This window comes from Trachypithecus francoisi, unplaced genomic scaffold (genome assembly GCF_009764315.1).
Source record: "Trachypithecus francoisi isolate TF-2019V2 unplaced genomic scaffold, Tfra_2.0 Lachesis_group3, whole genome shotgun sequence".
Classification (NCBI taxonomy): Eukaryota; Metazoa; Chordata; class Mammalia; order Primates; family Cercopithecidae; genus Trachypithecus; species Trachypithecus francoisi.
In genome coordinates, this window is record NW_022681468.1 from 33,140,995 (window position 1) to 33,157,385 (window position 16,391).

The 16,391-nt window shown below is 40.5% G+C and overlaps 1 protein-coding gene across 1 annotated transcript in view; it reads right to left on the reverse strand.

Annotated features, from left to right (window-relative positions):
• Positions 1 to 16,391, reverse strand: part of LIN52 (lin-52 DREAM MuvB core complex component) — a 117,254-nt gene that overhangs the window by 63,839 nt on the left and 37,024 nt on the right. The window lies entirely within an intron of this gene.

Here is a 16,391-nt window from a genome sequence, read left to right on the forward strand (position 1 = left end):
GACAGCAGCAGAAATGGACGCAAACAACCATAAACTATTTTCCCTCCTATCAGAAGAAAAATGCTTCCCCTGTAAAGCTAGAATACTATACTTTCCCCACCTTTCCAACTATTTTCTGGGAGGAGAAATTGTTAGTAATAACAAACTTTTCAACCTGAGCAATTAGAAAGCTTATTTCCATAATCAGACCCAGCTAGACTTCTCCCTCTTCTTTCAACAAATTGACTGGGTAAACAGGTGAAACTCCTTAACTTGGTCCACACTTGTGCTTACAATCAGATTGTATAAAATTAATAAAAGAAAAAATAAAGGTCTGCATCAAAATGAATGCCAAGCACTTCCAACATGGGCATTCACTGAAGAAAAAAATTTAAGTTCCTAAAACAAGGAGTTACAGTATTAACACAATAACTCTAGGTTTTATTAGGTTGTTTTTAGGTTATTGTATTTGTTTGCTACATTGGACATAGCAAGTGATACACTAGAAGTTTCCTCAAACCAGAATTAGGTAACAATGTAATTTCACAAGCTTACTCCATGAGGAATACTGCTAGCATGGACTGAAAAAGAAAAGGAGAAAACTATCTCAATAGTTTAGATATCCAAATAGTTTTTTATTGTTGAGTGTGCTAAAAACCAATTAAGAGTCAACTTTAAACACATAAACCTTATGGTATGTGAATGATATCTCAGTAAAGTGTTATTTAAAAAAATGTTTTAAGGAGTTTAAAAAAAAAACTCCCTGTTCTAAAGGAGGACAAGAAATGACTGACAAAGAGGCCTGAATAGATTATCCCTCTTGCTCAAAGAAAGTAGTTTATCCCTTGTTAAGAAAGAATAAACTCTACTATGGCAAGAGGTGTGATAAGGAATTAAAACCACAGATAATTTCAAATTGTATTCTTGCCACAATTTTTACCACACTTTTCACCACAGCTTCTGGCAGGATGCCAAACAATTTTGTATCACATCACTTCTTTTAATCTTCCCACTCCCAGGATAGAAAAATGGCCATGGTCAGTTGCAGTCAAAACGGAATGTAAGCAGACAAGTTATGGAGAAGTCAACTTAACTGCTCATTATATTATTTGGACTTTTGGGCTGACTATAGGTTGATGCTTATCATACATCTTATCCCCTCACTGTTAAACTCTTCTGTCACCTACTCTGCTTTTAAACTACCTCAAGGAGGCTGGGTGTGGTGGCTCCTGCCTGTAATCCCAGCACTTTGGAAGGCCGAGGCGGGCGGATCATGAGGTCAGGAGATCGAGAATATCCTGGCCAACACGGTGAAACCCCGTCTCTACTAAAATACAAAAAATTATCCAGGCGTGGTGGTGCACGCCTGTAGTCCCAGCTACTCAGGAGGCTGAGCCAGGGGAATTGCATGAACCCGGGAGGCGGAGATTGTAGTGAGCAGAGATCATGCCACTGCACTCCAGCCTGGTGACAGAGCAAGACTCTGTCTCAAACAACAACAACAACAACAAAACCCTATCTCAAAGAAGGTTCAGGGTATGCAAGGACAGTTTTGGTTCTTGAGGGATTTGTTGAGTATGAAATGTACTAGAAGAAAACGATGTGTTTGCTTTTCCATCTACTTAAAAAGGACTTCTCTTAATTTCAGTTTCTTTCAAAATTACTACAAGGAAAGAAAACACTAAAGAGAGAGCTCCTAAAGGGCCCTTTAAAGACAGGAATATTAAGAACTGCTCTTTGAGACTGCCTTTCTCATGGTAAATGGCTGTGGGCATACCACCTTAAGCAGATGGGAAAGAGCCAATAATAGTTGAGAATTAAGATGAGGCAGATGTAGTCTTCACCTTAACTCTAGCTGGCCCACTCTTAAGCAGAAATGTGTGCTCTAAAAGAGAAACCCTGTGTTTTAATTCTAAGAAAAGGAAAATGGGGGAGGGGGGCCGGAGGGAACCTAAGTTGAATTATCAACAGTGATAGGGAAGTCACCTTAAAGGTACATTATAAAATGAAGTTAGAAAGGATTTTTCACATCTACCATATCAATTCAAGTTGCATTTTCATTTAGGAAATGAACATTGTCTGTCCATGTTCTATCTTCAACACATAGTTATCCTAGGAGGTCATTTGACCTCAAACAAACAAGAGAGGCCAAGGTCCAGTACCAATTCCTGTGCCATCATTCCTACCTAATCTCCTAGCAAGTTAATGCAAATCAAAGCAAGCACTTCAGTGCTGCTGGTAGTGAAGCCTGTTCCTTTCCCAAGAGAGGCCTGTAAAACAGGACAGTCACTGACAGCAGTACAATTACTGACACAGATACAGACTTTATGGACATGTTTATCTCTGTTGTAAATCCACACTCTCTCTCCACTCCGATTCACGAGTCATAAAGAAATTGCAGATAATGAAAAAGTTGGGGAAATTTACAGCATGTCGGAAACCTCAGACAGCCAGAAGAAATTAAAGAGCTGACTAGGGATAAATCACACAGGTACAATTAAAACTTCCCGTATACCTCCTTCATTTCCAAACTGAGGCACAATCCAATGGAGCTGATGAAAAGTTGAGGTCATGACTCTGCAGGCTGTAATCATTTCTTAACTACATGTTAAAAATTAGCCAATTCATGGGTCATGTGTAAATGCTGATTTCTTGTTGCTATCTTGATTTCCTCCACTCTCCACTAGAAGAACCCACAGAGCAATTCTGTCTGTAAACAGGCCAAATTGCAACAAGCAATAAATGGAAAGGTGATGTCCCCTCTCCCACTGCCATCTCTGTAGGTGCAGGACATCTTTTACCATCGCCACTGTGGATTGAGCATTAAAATGAGAAAGTGGAGCTACAATAGGTGAATGAAATTGGAGGTTTCTTGTTCCCTAATAAATAACCATTCTGAAGGTTTCATTTGATCTCTTTTCAACATTCCAAAGGAAATCTTAAAAGACTGTTATGTTTGATACTAGATTAAGAATTACTTCTGGAGATACTTAATTTTCAATAGTGGACTGAGTTAATGGCTCAGACTGTTATGTAACCATCTCTGCATGCACTGATTAATGTGTTAATTAATGTGCAGCTCTTGCTACAATAAAGCAAATCAGAAAAATACCAGAGATAAGAATTAATGTCTATTTCTTAAATAATAAGGTTTAACAGATCCCCACTACTGAAAACTAGAAAGAAGAAAGTGAGTTAATTTTTGGTACCTATATTCTAGGAGACTTAACAAAATAGTATGTGAAGGGAAAAAAGGAACATTTTATCACATGCTGCTCTCTTCCATCTTCCCCAGCTCATTTAGATGCGACTAGCAGGTTTTAAAAACACCAACCCAATCACTTAGAAGATTCTCTGCAAAGCAGAAAGGCAGAACACAGATTTTACCAACTTCTACATAACTGGACCAAATCAAGAGTGTCATTAAAGTTATACACAAGTCAATACTAATCTTTGTGCATCTCCATAGGATGAAGCCTCAACCAAGTTAGCTCTGATAGATTTTGAAATTTTGAGCCCCGTCAAGAAATGGGGCTTTTTTACAGATATGGAGGATGCAATCGACATGGTTTTGATTTTGTTCCTATCTGACCCCTTGTTGATTTGAGGTCCATTTTACACTTCACAGAACCCAAATGTCATTTTCATTTTATATATTAAGATTTTATTCTCCTTGGAATAAAAATAGTTCTAAGGTAATGCTAAGGGTTTCAACCAAGACTATAGATTCTAAGGTAATGCTAAGAGTTTCAACCCAGACTATCACTACCATAAAAAAGTTAGGCCATGGCTGGGCACGGTGGCTCACGCCTATAATCCCAGCACTTTTGCCGAGGCCGAGGTGGGTGGATCACGAGGTCAAGAGATCAAGACTATCCTGTTTAACATGGTGAAAACCCGTCTCTACTAAAAATATAAAAATTAGCTGGACATGGTGGTGCGTGCCTATAGTCCCAGCTACTTGGGAGGCTGAGGCAGGAGAATTGCTTAAGCCCAGGAGGCAGAGGTTGCAGTGAGCTGAGATTGTGCCACTACACTCCAGTCTGGCAACAGAGCAAGACTCTGTCTCAAAAACAAAACAAAACCTAAAAAACACTTAGGTCACATATAGTGCATGGATCTCAATTCTATTCACCCAATAAGCATAAGATAGTATTTGATCTGTTTTTGTTTATAACAAAAATTTCTTTAAGCTTCCAAGTGTCTTAAGTGTCAGACTGGTGTCCAGTATCAACAGGAACTGTGAAATAAAGGTTTATTTACAAGCTCCAAGAAGCAAATCGTATTTTATCAAAAGAGCATTTGAGTGAAGCGAAGAAACATCCACTGTTACTATTATGAGGCAATGAAGCTCCTAGATTAAGAATCAGAAGACCTGGACTCCAGTCCCAGTTTTACAAATAACTGTGACTCTGGGCAAATAATTGAAGCTCTGAACCTCAAGTTACCTCATCTGTTTAAATGGGAATAATAAAGTACAGTGAGAATTAAATGAGAAAACACATGTAAGAAACATAACAGTCTCATAAATGTTAACATGCCTTTCCCTTTTCATGATCTCAAGATTCAGATGCCAGGTTCTGTCACTAACGAGCTTTGTAGCTGTCTTCAGGTAAGTCACCTAAGATATATTTAGGCCTCTGTTTCTGCATCTGTAATATTACAGGGTGGTGACTCAATCTCTAAGATTCCTTCCAGCTTTAATGTGCTATGATGATTGATTCTATCACTAAATTACTAGTTGGTCCTGGGAAAGTCACATTTTTTAGATCTTAGTTTCCTCATCTTTAAATCCTGGAAACTGAACCAACAGAAAGACAAGGACTATAACAATATAACAGGAAATTCATAAAAGGAAGAAAAACAAGTGGCCAGTAAACATTACTTTATTAGCAACCAAAGAAATGTATATTAAAAATACTGAAACATAATGTTTCAGCTATAAAATGGCCATGTATTAAAAAGTTTAAGCCTAGGGCCAGGCGTGGTGGCTCACGCCTGTAATCCCAGCACTTTGGGAGGCCAAAGTGGATCACCTGAGGTCAGGAGTTCAAGACCAGACTGGCCAACATGGTGAAATCCTCTCTACTAAAAATACAAAAAATTAGTCAGTCGTGGTGGCAGGCGCCTGCAATCCCAGCTACTCAGGAGGCTGAGGCAGGAGAATCGCTTGAACCAGGGAGGTGGAGGTTGCAGTGAGCTGAGATCATGCCACTGCACTCCAGGCTGGGCAACAAGAGTGGAACTCCATCTCAAAAAAAAAAAAAAAAAAAAAGTCACTTAAATAACAAAGTTTATTCTTGGATATCCCTCAATCTCACTTACAAACACCACAGCACTTAGGAATTCTAAGCTGACACCAGGGTTTACTCAAGATTGCTAACAGCCATGAAAAGCACAACTATAGAATTTGACAAAGTATAAGGGACAATGGATGATGGGATTTGGGTTGGTTATTTGTTGCACGATAGCCTAGAAGGCAAATTGACAATAAGAATACTTAAGAATAAAAAATTTAATTTCTGGCCTGGACGATGTGGCTCACACCTATAATCCTAGTACTTTGGGAGGCCGAGGCAGGAGAAAAGCTTGAGCCCAGGAGTCTGAGACCAGCCAGGCAACAGAGATCCTGTCTCAATAAAATAATAAAAAATAGGCCGGGCGCGGTGGCTCAAGCCTGTAATCCCAGCACTTTGGGAGGCCGAGGCGGGCGGATCACGAGGTCAGGAGATTGAGACCATCCTGGCTAATACGGTGAAACCCCGTCTCTACTAAAAAAACACAAAAAACTAGCCGGGCGCGGTGGCGGGCGCCTGTAGTCCCAGTACGGAGGCTGAGGCAGGAGAATGGCAGGAACCCGGGAGGCGGAGCTTGCAGTGAGCTGAGATCCGGCCACTGCACTCCAGCCTGGGCGACAGAGCGAGACTCCGTCTCAAAAAATAAAAAAAAAAAAAAAAATAAAATAAAAAATAAAATAATAAATAATAAAAAAATTTAATTCCTAAATTATATTTAAATTTTTGGTTGTCAGTTCTACAATTAAAAGCCTATTTAGGGCCGGGCATGGTGGCTCATGCCTGTAATCCTAGCACTTTGGGAGGCCGAGGTGGGTGGATCACTTGAGGTCAGGACTGTGAGATCAGCCTGACCAACATGGTAAAACCCCATCTCTACTAAAATGAAACAAAACAAAAAAATTAGGCTGGGCGTGGTGGCTCACGTCTGTAATCCCAGCACTTTGGGAGGCTAAGGCGGGACGAGGTCAGGAGATCGAGACCATCCTGGCTAACACAGTGAAACCCCGTCTCTACTAAAAAATACAAAAAATTAGCTGGGCGTGGTGGTAGGCGCCTGTAGTCCCAGCTACGCCACAGGCTGAGGCAGAATGGCATGAACCCGGGAGACGGAGCTTGCAGTGAGCCAAGATCGCACCACGGCACTCCAGCCTGGGTGACAGAGTGAGACTCTGTCTCAAAAAAAAAAAAAAAAATTAGCCAGGCATGGTGACACGTGCCTGTAATTCCGGCTATTTGGCAGGCTGAGGCACGAGAATCACTTGAACCTTGGTGGTGGAGGTCACAGTGAGCTAAGACCACCGCACTCCAGCTTGGGTGACAGAGCGAGACTCCATCTCAAAAAAAAAAAAAAAAAAAGGCCTATTTAGGATAGGTGTGGTGGCTCATGCCTGTAATCTCAGCACTTTGGGAGGCCGAGGTGGGTAGATCACCTGAGGTCAGGAGTTTGAGACCAGCTTGGCTAACATGATGAAACCCTGTCTCTACTAAAAACGTAAAAATTAGCCGGGAGTGGTGGTACACTCCCGCCTGTAATCCGAGCTACTTGGGAGGCTGAGGCAGGAGAATCGCTTGAACCCAGGAGGCAGAAGTTGCAGTGAGCCGAGCCACTGCACTCCAGCCTGGTGAAGGAGCGAGACTATGTCTCAAAAACAAAAACAAAAACAAAAACAAAAAAAAAAAAAACCGCCTATTTAATAAATTCTTCATTCCCTAATATGTGTTCCTGTAATTTATTTAGTCTTTTGAGACAGGGTGATATGGTTTGGCTCTTTGTCCCCACCCAAATCTCATCCTGTAGCTCCCATAATTCTCATGTGTTGTAGGAGGGACCTGGTGTGAGATTAACTGAATCATGGGGGCAGTTTCTCCCATACTGTTCTCCTGATAGCAAGTGGGTCTCACAAGATCTGAGGGTTTTAAAATGAGTTTCCCTGCACAAGCTCTCTTTTTGCCTGTTGCCATTCATGTAAGACGTGATGTTTTCCTCCTTGCCTTCTGCCATGACTGTGAGGTCTCCCCAGCCATGTGGAACTGTAAGTCCACTAAACCTCTTTTTCCTCCCAGTCTAGGGTAAGTCTTTATCAGCAGCATGAAAACAGACTATACATACGGTCTCGCTCTGTCCCCCAGGCTGGAGTAAAGTAGCATGGTCACAGCTCACTGCAGCCTTGAACTCCTAGGCTCAAGGAATCCTCATCTCAGCCTCCCAGGTAGCTGGGACTACAGGTGTGTGCCACCACACCTGGCTAATTATTTTTTGTACAGACGAGTTCTCACTACGTTGTTTGGGGTAATATCAAACTCCTGTACTCAAGTGGTCCTCCCGTCTCAGCCTCCCAGAGTGTTGGGATTACAGGTGTGAGCCACTGTGCCTGGCTTCATATAATTTAGAGATACAGAAAAGTAAAGTCTCGGATCCAACATATAAGCACCACTTCATCTTTCCACCAACTCACAAACCTGATCTTCATCTATCCTCTCATTTCCCTATTATACAAGAGTAGACAAAGTAGCTCTCTTCCAATCTAAAGCCAACATATCTGTATTCTAAGTGCTATGCCTTCAAACCCTCTCGGAAACCTTACTTATATTTGATTCACCTGCATCTTCTATCACGGCATTGATATTTAAATATATATTAAGTCTGTCATCCTAAAGCAACTAAACTCTGACTCCACTTCTCTCACTAGCTTTCACCCTTTGTCCCTCTTAAGAGTCACTCTGAAAGAATTATCTCCCTTTCCTATTTCCATTTCCTACCTTCCACTCATTTCCTCACTCCATTTCAAACTGCCTCTACCATCCCACTAAAACTACCTCACTCATTCATACATTTAATTGCCTAAACAATGTCTCCAGTTAACAACCAAAGCCAAACCCCATATCAAAAACCAAATGCATAATCTTTCCTTACAATCTGTTCCTCCTCCAGTGTTGTTGTTTTTGTTTTGTTTTGTTTTAGACAGAGTCTTGCTCTGTTGCCCAGGCTGGAGAGCAGTGGTACGATCTTGGCTCACTGAAACCTCAGTGTCCCAGGCTCAAGATTCTCATGCCTCAGCCTGAGTAGCTAGGATAACAGGCGTGCACCACCACAGCAGATTAATGTTCTGCACTTTTTAGTAGAGACGAGGTTTTACCATGTTGGCCAGGCTGATCTTGAACTCCTGGTCTCAAGTGATCTGCCTGTTTTGACCTCCCAAAGTGCTGGGATTACAGGCATGAGCCATTGCACCCGGCCACAGCGTTGTTTTGTAAAAAGCTTTACTGAGATATAATTCACACATGATAATGCACATATTTGAAGTGCACAGTTTGATATGTTTTGACAAATGTATTCCACACTACAGAGGCAAGATCCTTTTGAGTCCTCCCTGGTGTCCTGTGAATGATGACGTTTCTCCAGTCCAGTGGGAGTAGGCACTATTACTGGCCCAGTGGTGCCAGGCACTGTTCCTTCCAATCCTCTTGGATGGTTCTTTCTTCATCCTCAAGTAGCTCCCTCACGTGAATGTGCTGATCAGTTCTCAGCTAAATACTCCAGGACGACCCTCTGTGGATCTCTCTTCTTTCTCTGTGCTGCCCTCTCCTCTCCGGTACTCTGCTGTCCTGTGAACTCTAGCTGCCTTGGCCCCTCCATACTCTCAGCTCCATTTCTTCAACTCAGGAAGCCCGCCAACCTCTCCCTGCACCACAGCCTGGAAACTCTTTCAAAGCAGTAAGCTTGGGGCAGTCACAAAGTTCACCTCTTTTATATCCTTTCTCTTTGGTGACTACTGTCCTTTGTTGCCTGATGTCCAGCATCCTGAAAATCATTATTTCATATCTTTTGTCATTTAAAAAAACTGTTTCAAGCAAGAAGGTGAATCTAGTCCCTGACATACCAAGTTAACCAAAAGCAGAGGTCCCTCCAATGTTCTTTGCATGCCACTGACTTACATGCTCAAGAGAAATCTAGGAGTCATCCCTGACACCTTTTTCCCCTTTCCCACAGCCAGTCCATCAAGACTTATTCTCTGTCCTGGCCAGGCATGGTTCATGCTTGTAATCCCAGCACTTTGGGAGGCCGAGATGGGAAGAGTGATTGAAGCCAGGAGTTCAAGATATGCCTGGGCAACATAGCAAGACCCCATCTCTTAAAAAAAATTAATTTAAAAAAAAGACTTATTCTGTGTCCTAAATCATTCTCAAATTAACTACTTCTCTCCATGTCCACTACCAGTACCCTGGTTCTAGGAAGCACAGTCTTAGCTATTGCAATGACTTCCTACTTTATTTCCCTAGTTCCTCGCTTGCCTTCCTGCAAACCATTTTCTACATGATCAGAAACTGAATATTGTTTGCTTAAAGCCTTTCAGTGGCTTCCCAGTGCTCTCAGTATAATATCCAAAATCCTTAGTAAACCTGAGAAATCTCACATGATCCAACCTTTGTCTATCTCACCAGTCACTGTCTGAATTCATCATATTAGTCTTCTTTCAGTTCTTCAAAGGCACTGTGCACTTTCCCACTACCAGACTTTGCTGTTCCCTTCTGAAAGCTCGTCTCCCTTCTCTCTACCCAGTTAACTCCTACTCATTCTTCATACTGAAATACCTTCTTCTCAAGAGACCCATCCCTGCCCTCTTAAGCCTTGTCCCACATTGTACTTAGAACAATGTTTCAGCAAATAATCATCTGTATAAGGCCTTATCTACTAGAATGTTAGCTTCATGACAGCAGGAACCATGTCTGTCTTATTTACTGCTAAGTCCTTGCTGCCTAGCATAGTACCCTAGAGTTACACAATAAATATTAACTATATGAATTAGAAATACTAGGCCTTAAAATAGTAGCATTTTAATGCTGTAAGGACCTTAGAGGTCTTCTATTCCAACAACTTCATTTTTTTAGCTCGGGAAACTGATGACCAAAGTCACGATGCAAATTTCTGATAAAGGTTACACTATGCAATAATATTTTAAATTTATTGGTAGCTTGCTAGGTGTCAAACACCATACTAGGTAGTTTCTGATTGAGGTGAAATTCACATTTTTAAAGTATACAATTCAGTGGCATTTAGTGCATTCACAATGTTAAAACCACAACTTATATCAAGTTCCAAAACATTTTCACCTCCCCCCAAAAAATCCCAAATCCATCAAGTAGTCACTCCCCATTCAACACTTTCTCTAGGCCCTGGGAACCACCAATCTGCTTTTGCATGTCTTCTGGATCTACCTACTCTACATGTTTCATGTAAATGAAATCACACATTATGTGTCCTTTTGTGTCTAACTGCCTTCATATAGTATAATATTTTGAAGATTCATTTATATGTTGTAGCATCAGTACTTCATTCATTTGAATGGCCGAATAGCATTCCATTGTGTGGATATACTACATTTTGTTTATTCATTCATCTGTTGATGGACACTTGGGTTGTTTCCACCTTTTGGCTCGTGTGAATAGCACTGATGTGAACATTTGTGTACAAGCATTTGTTTGAGTGCCTGTTTTCAGTTCTTCTGGGTATATACCTAGCAGTGGAATTGCTGGGTCATATGGTAATTCTACCTTTTAACCTTTTAAAGAAATACCAAACAGTTTCCCACAGGGGGTACACCATTTTATATTGCCACCAGCAATGTATGAAGGTTCTAATTTCACCATATCCTTGCCAATACTTCTTATTTTCTGTTTTTTTTTTTTTTTAATTATAGCCATCCTAGAGGGTATAAAGTGGTATCACATGGTTTTGATTTGGATTTCCCTAATGACTAAATCTTTGCATGTGCTTGTTAGCCATTCGTATTTCTTCTTTGGAGCAACGTCTATTCAAGTCCTTTGCTCATTTCTTAACTGGGCTGTTTTTTTGTTGTTGGGTTCTAAGAGTTATTTATTCTGGATACTAGACCCTTATCAGAAAAACTGAATATATTATTTGATATTTAATATATTATTAAAACTTAAAACATAATTTGAAAAACTTTTCTCCCATTCTGTTGGTTGTCTTTTTGCTTTATTGATAATGCCCTTGGACACACAAAAGTTTTTATTTTTTTTTTTTTTTTTTGAGACGGAGTCTCGCTCTGCCGCCCAGGCTGGAGTGCTGTGGCCGGATCTCAGCTCACTGCAAGCTCCGCCTCCTGGGTTTACGCCATTCTCCTGCCTCAGCCTCCCAAGCAGCTGGGACTACAGGCGCCCGCCATGTCGCCCGGCTAGTTTTTTGTATTTTTTAGTAGAGACGGGGTTTCACCATGTTAGCCAGGATGGTCTCGATCTCCTGACCTCGTGATCCGCCCGTCTCGGCCTCCCAAAGTGCTGGGATTACAGGCTTGAGCCACCGCGCCCGGCCAAAAGTTTTTAATTTTAATGAAGTTCAACATATCTATGTCTCCTTTTGTTGTTTGTGCTTTTGGTGTCATAACTAAACCCATGGTCACTTCTTTATCAACAGTCTCTCACAGTTTTTTTTTTTTTTTTTTTTTTTTGAGACAGGGTCTTGCTCTGTCACCCAGGCTGGAGTGCAGTGGTGCAATCTTGGCTCACTGCAGCCTCCATCTCCCAGGCTCAAGTGATTCTCCCACCTCAGCCCCACCAAGTAGCTGGGATTATAGGTGCACATCAGCACGCCTGGCTAATTTTTGTATTTTTTGCAGAGATAGGGTTTCATCATGTTGCCCAGGTTGGTCTCAAACTCCTGAACTCAAGCGATCCTCCCACCTCGGCCTTCCAAAGGGCTAGGGTTATGGGCATGAGCCACTGCACCTACCCAGGAGCCTCTTAGCTTTCACTGGTTCTTTGCTTTTCTATAAAATTTTAAAATGAGCTTTCAAGTTTTGAGACATTTTGGGGGACTGTAATTTGAATTATATTAAATCCATGAATGTTTTTGGGAGAAACTGAATCTTTAAGATACTGAGCTTTCTAATCTACTTACAGTATTTATTCATATTCACTCATTTGGTCTTTTACAAAGGCTCTCCATGGAGTATTATTATATAACTATAGATATCTTACATACATCATTCTGTAGATGTACTTCATCTTTATTACTGTCTGACATCTTAGATGGTATTTTTAATTTCTTTTTATCTGTTTGTCTTGTATATAGAATTTAGTTGGTTTATTTATTTTGTTTCCAGGAACTTAGCTCAATTCTTTTTGAGTCCAGTAACATATCTGAACATTACAATTTGGAAATGAATAAAGTTCATGATCATCTTGTAAAAAAAATAAACAAATAAAAATTAATGGCAAAATCCAAGATCATGAAGAGTCATACTAAGCATTTTATAATCAACATCCAATTTAATTCTCTCAACAACTATTAAGAGAGGCATTATTATTACCTTGATTTCACAGAAAAGGAAAATGAAGCTCAGAGAGTGGTTATTTATCAAGTCAGTAAGTAGAATAGATCTACTTCCAATAACCAGGATCTCTGAAATCCCAAGCTAGTTTTCTTTATACTCACAACATGGCAATTTGCATCTCTGGGGAAGAAGGGGAGAACAGAAGCCATGGTCTTTTGGTAACTTAATCTCAGAAGTGGCATTCCATCACTTTTACTATCATTAGGTCCAGCCCACCCTCAAGAGAAGATTAAACAAGGGCACACTGATAGCAGGGATCATTGGGGACCATCTTAGTGGGTGCCTACTATATTTAGTTCTATATTTAATGTTACACATCCTCCTGGCTTCTCTCATCTATGGCTTTAACTAAAACCTGTGGATCAAGGATCCAAATTCCCTGTGCTCTAGTATCTATTCAATTGTCTCCTAGGTATTTATTTCCACTTAGATGGCCTACAGATACACTTATAACTGAACTCCCTAATCTTTCTTCTCAAAGGTTTTCTTCTTCCTATATAAACCTAAGCTAGAAACCTAAGAATTGTTCTTAGTTCCTCATTCTTACTGCCCAGGACTTCCCAACCCCAATACATCCAATCAGTCACTAAAACTTTCCATTTTCCTACCAGGATCTATAGAACCCATTCTTTATTCTCCAATTCTATTTCTACTGTCTTACTTCAAGGGTTACTATATTAGTCTAGCTTACTAAAGGAATCTAACTCATCTCCCTGTTGCTATTTTCATTCCTCACCAATCTACCTTCTACCATGTTGGCAAAGTGACCTAAGAACGTAAATATGATCAGATGTCTACTCTGCTTAAAATTTCTCAAATGCTGCTCATAAGAATAACAACAGTTAATAGTTTTTAAGCACTTATTAAGATCCAGACAGTGAGCTAAGAGTTTTATAAATAAGGCTGTATCAAATCATCAAAATAATACTCTAAGGCAACAAATCTCAAAGTGTGGTCAGGGAACACCTGCAGATCCTGGGCTCTCCATACTTCTTTTGGGGGTCCACTAGGTCAAAACTGTTTTTTGTTTGTTTGTTTTTTAGAGACAGAGTCTCACTCTGTCACCCAGGCTGGAGTGCAGCAGCACATGATCTTGGCTCACTGCAACCTCTGTGTCCCAGGTTCAAGCAATTCTTCTGCCTCAGCCTCCCAAGTAGTTGGGATTCCAGGTGCCTGCCACCATACCTGGCTAATTTTTATATTTTTAGTAGAGACAGGGTTTCACCATGTTGGTCAGGCTGATCTTGAACTCCTGACCTCAAGTGAGCTGCCCATCTTGGCCTCCCAAAGTGCTGGGAATACAGGTGTGAGCCACTGCACCCGGACAGATCAAAACTATTTGTATAATACTAAGATGCTCTTTTCACTCACTCTCTCACAAGTGTAGAGTGAAGTTTTCTAGAACCTAAAATATTCTAACATATTTTAAATAAAATAAAAAAAAGAATACTGCAATGAATAATCATATACTTTTCACCTGTTCACCAACTCTGCTTTATTTATTTATATTTTTAAATTTTGTTGTTTTATTCCTGAGCTATCTGAGAGCTAGCTGCAGACACCAGGATACTTCATCCCTAAATACTTCAGCATTATCTCCTAAGAACAAGGATATTCTCCTACATAGCTACAATATAATTAACAAACTCAAAAAATTTAACACAATACAATTATCTGACTTTTAATGCATAATAAGATGTCTCCAATTTGAACAGAAGTTTTAAATTTTACTGCAGTTTGGTTTATCAATATTCTCCTTTTTGGTTAATGACACTCCTTTTAATTTGGGTTATAATAATGTCAAAGCTGTAGCATCTCAGAAATAAAATACTAAATTACTAGTGTGAATTATTTTCTTCCTCAACCTCTTTTCCTCATGGGAATATGGGAATATTATTATTGGCTACATGATAAACAAAAATTCCAGTGGAGAAAGTGAAGGTGTGTTTGAGACCAGCCTGTTCAATATGGTGAAACCCCATCTCTACTAAAAATGCAAAAATTAGCCACACATGGTGTGTGCGCCTGTAATCCCAGCTACTCAGGAGGCTGAGGCAGAAGAATCGCTTGAACCCGGGAGGCAGAGGTTGCAGTGAGTTGAGATCGCGCCACTGCACTCCAGCCAGGGTGACAGAGTGAGACTCTGTCTCAAAAAAAAAAAAAAAAAAAGAAAGTGAAGAGTGAGACTCTGTCTCAAAAAAAAAAAAAAAGAAAGAAAGTGAAGGTGTGTTTTCCTCTTTCCTTAACTCACTGGTTTTTTGATTTGATGTGTAAGTTTTCTGACAACCTTGTTGAGTGATACATTTTTAAATGTATTACCATCATTACTTGAAAATTTTTGGAAAACGACTTTCCTGGAAAAACCAAAGCATCTTTAACTATTTGCTGACTAACTTGGGCACTATGTGATAAAAGCATTTGCAATAATGACTTCACTATTCAGTTGATGCATTAAAATATCTTAGAATTGTAAAGGAACGAATAAGGAAAATTTTAGTCTCATATTAGTCATTAAAACTTGCATCACTTACTTATCAAATCAACAGATGAAATCTGTTTGTACATGCATGAAAATCATTATGGCTAGTGGTATAAAAAATATAGAATAAATCAATAATATAGAATGGAAAGAGCAGATCTAAGCAATGGACAATTGCTGAATAGAGAAAAGTTGTTTGGGTGGGGACAGGGAAACCTCTGGGAATTATATGGGAGCCACTGATTTCATTGGGTTATAATGATTTAGGTCAATGCTGTGTTGAAAGAATTTACAATTTTGACTCCAAGGGGAAAATCTACCCTGTATAGTTTATTTTTAGAAACAGTTGTGCCTACTACATAGGTTTTTTTTTTTGAAGAGTTTTAAGCTTTTTTTTTTTTTTTTGAAACAGGGTCTCCCTATGTTACCTAAGCTGGACTCAAACTTCTGGGCTCAAGTGATTCTCCCATCTCAGCATCCAGAGTAGCTGAAACTACAGGTGCATACCACTACGCTTTGCTTGAAACTTTTTTTTTTCCCTTGAGATGGAGTCTCGCTCTGTTGCCCAGGTTGGAGTGCAGTTGCTCACTGCAGCCTCCACCTCCTGGGTTCAAGTGATTCTCCTGTCTCAGCCTCCTGAGTAGCTGGGACTACAGGCGCACGCCACCACGCTCAGCTAATTTTTGGGGTTTTGTTTTTTTTTTTTGAGAGGGAGTCTCACTCCGTTGCCCAGGCTAGAGTGCAATGGCACGATCTCGGCTCACTGAAACCTCTGCCTCCCAGGTTCAAGCGATTCTCCTGCCTCAGCCTCCTGAGCAGCTGGGATTACAGGCAACCACCACCATGCCCGGCTAATTTTTATATTTTTAGTAGAGACGGGGTTTCACAATGCTGGCCAGGCTGGTCTCGAACTCCTGATCTCAGGTGATCTGCCCACCTCGGCCTCCCAAAGTGCTGGGATTACAGGCATGAGCCACCATGCCTGGCCTAATTTTTGTATTTTTAGTAGAGACGGGGGTTTCACCATATTTGGCAGGCTAGTCTCGAACTCTTGACCTTAGGTGATCCACCGGCCTTGGCCTCCCAAAGTGCTGGGATTACAAGTGTGAGCCACCGCACCTGGCCAAAACTTTTTTAAAGATTTCAAATTTCAACAAATAAAAAGTTGGTGGAAAAAACTCTCTGGTTCATTAAAACATACCATTAAGAAAATTAAAAGGGAAGCTACAAAGTGTAATAGTGGCAATTTATGGGACTGACAAAGGGTGGATATCCAGCGTA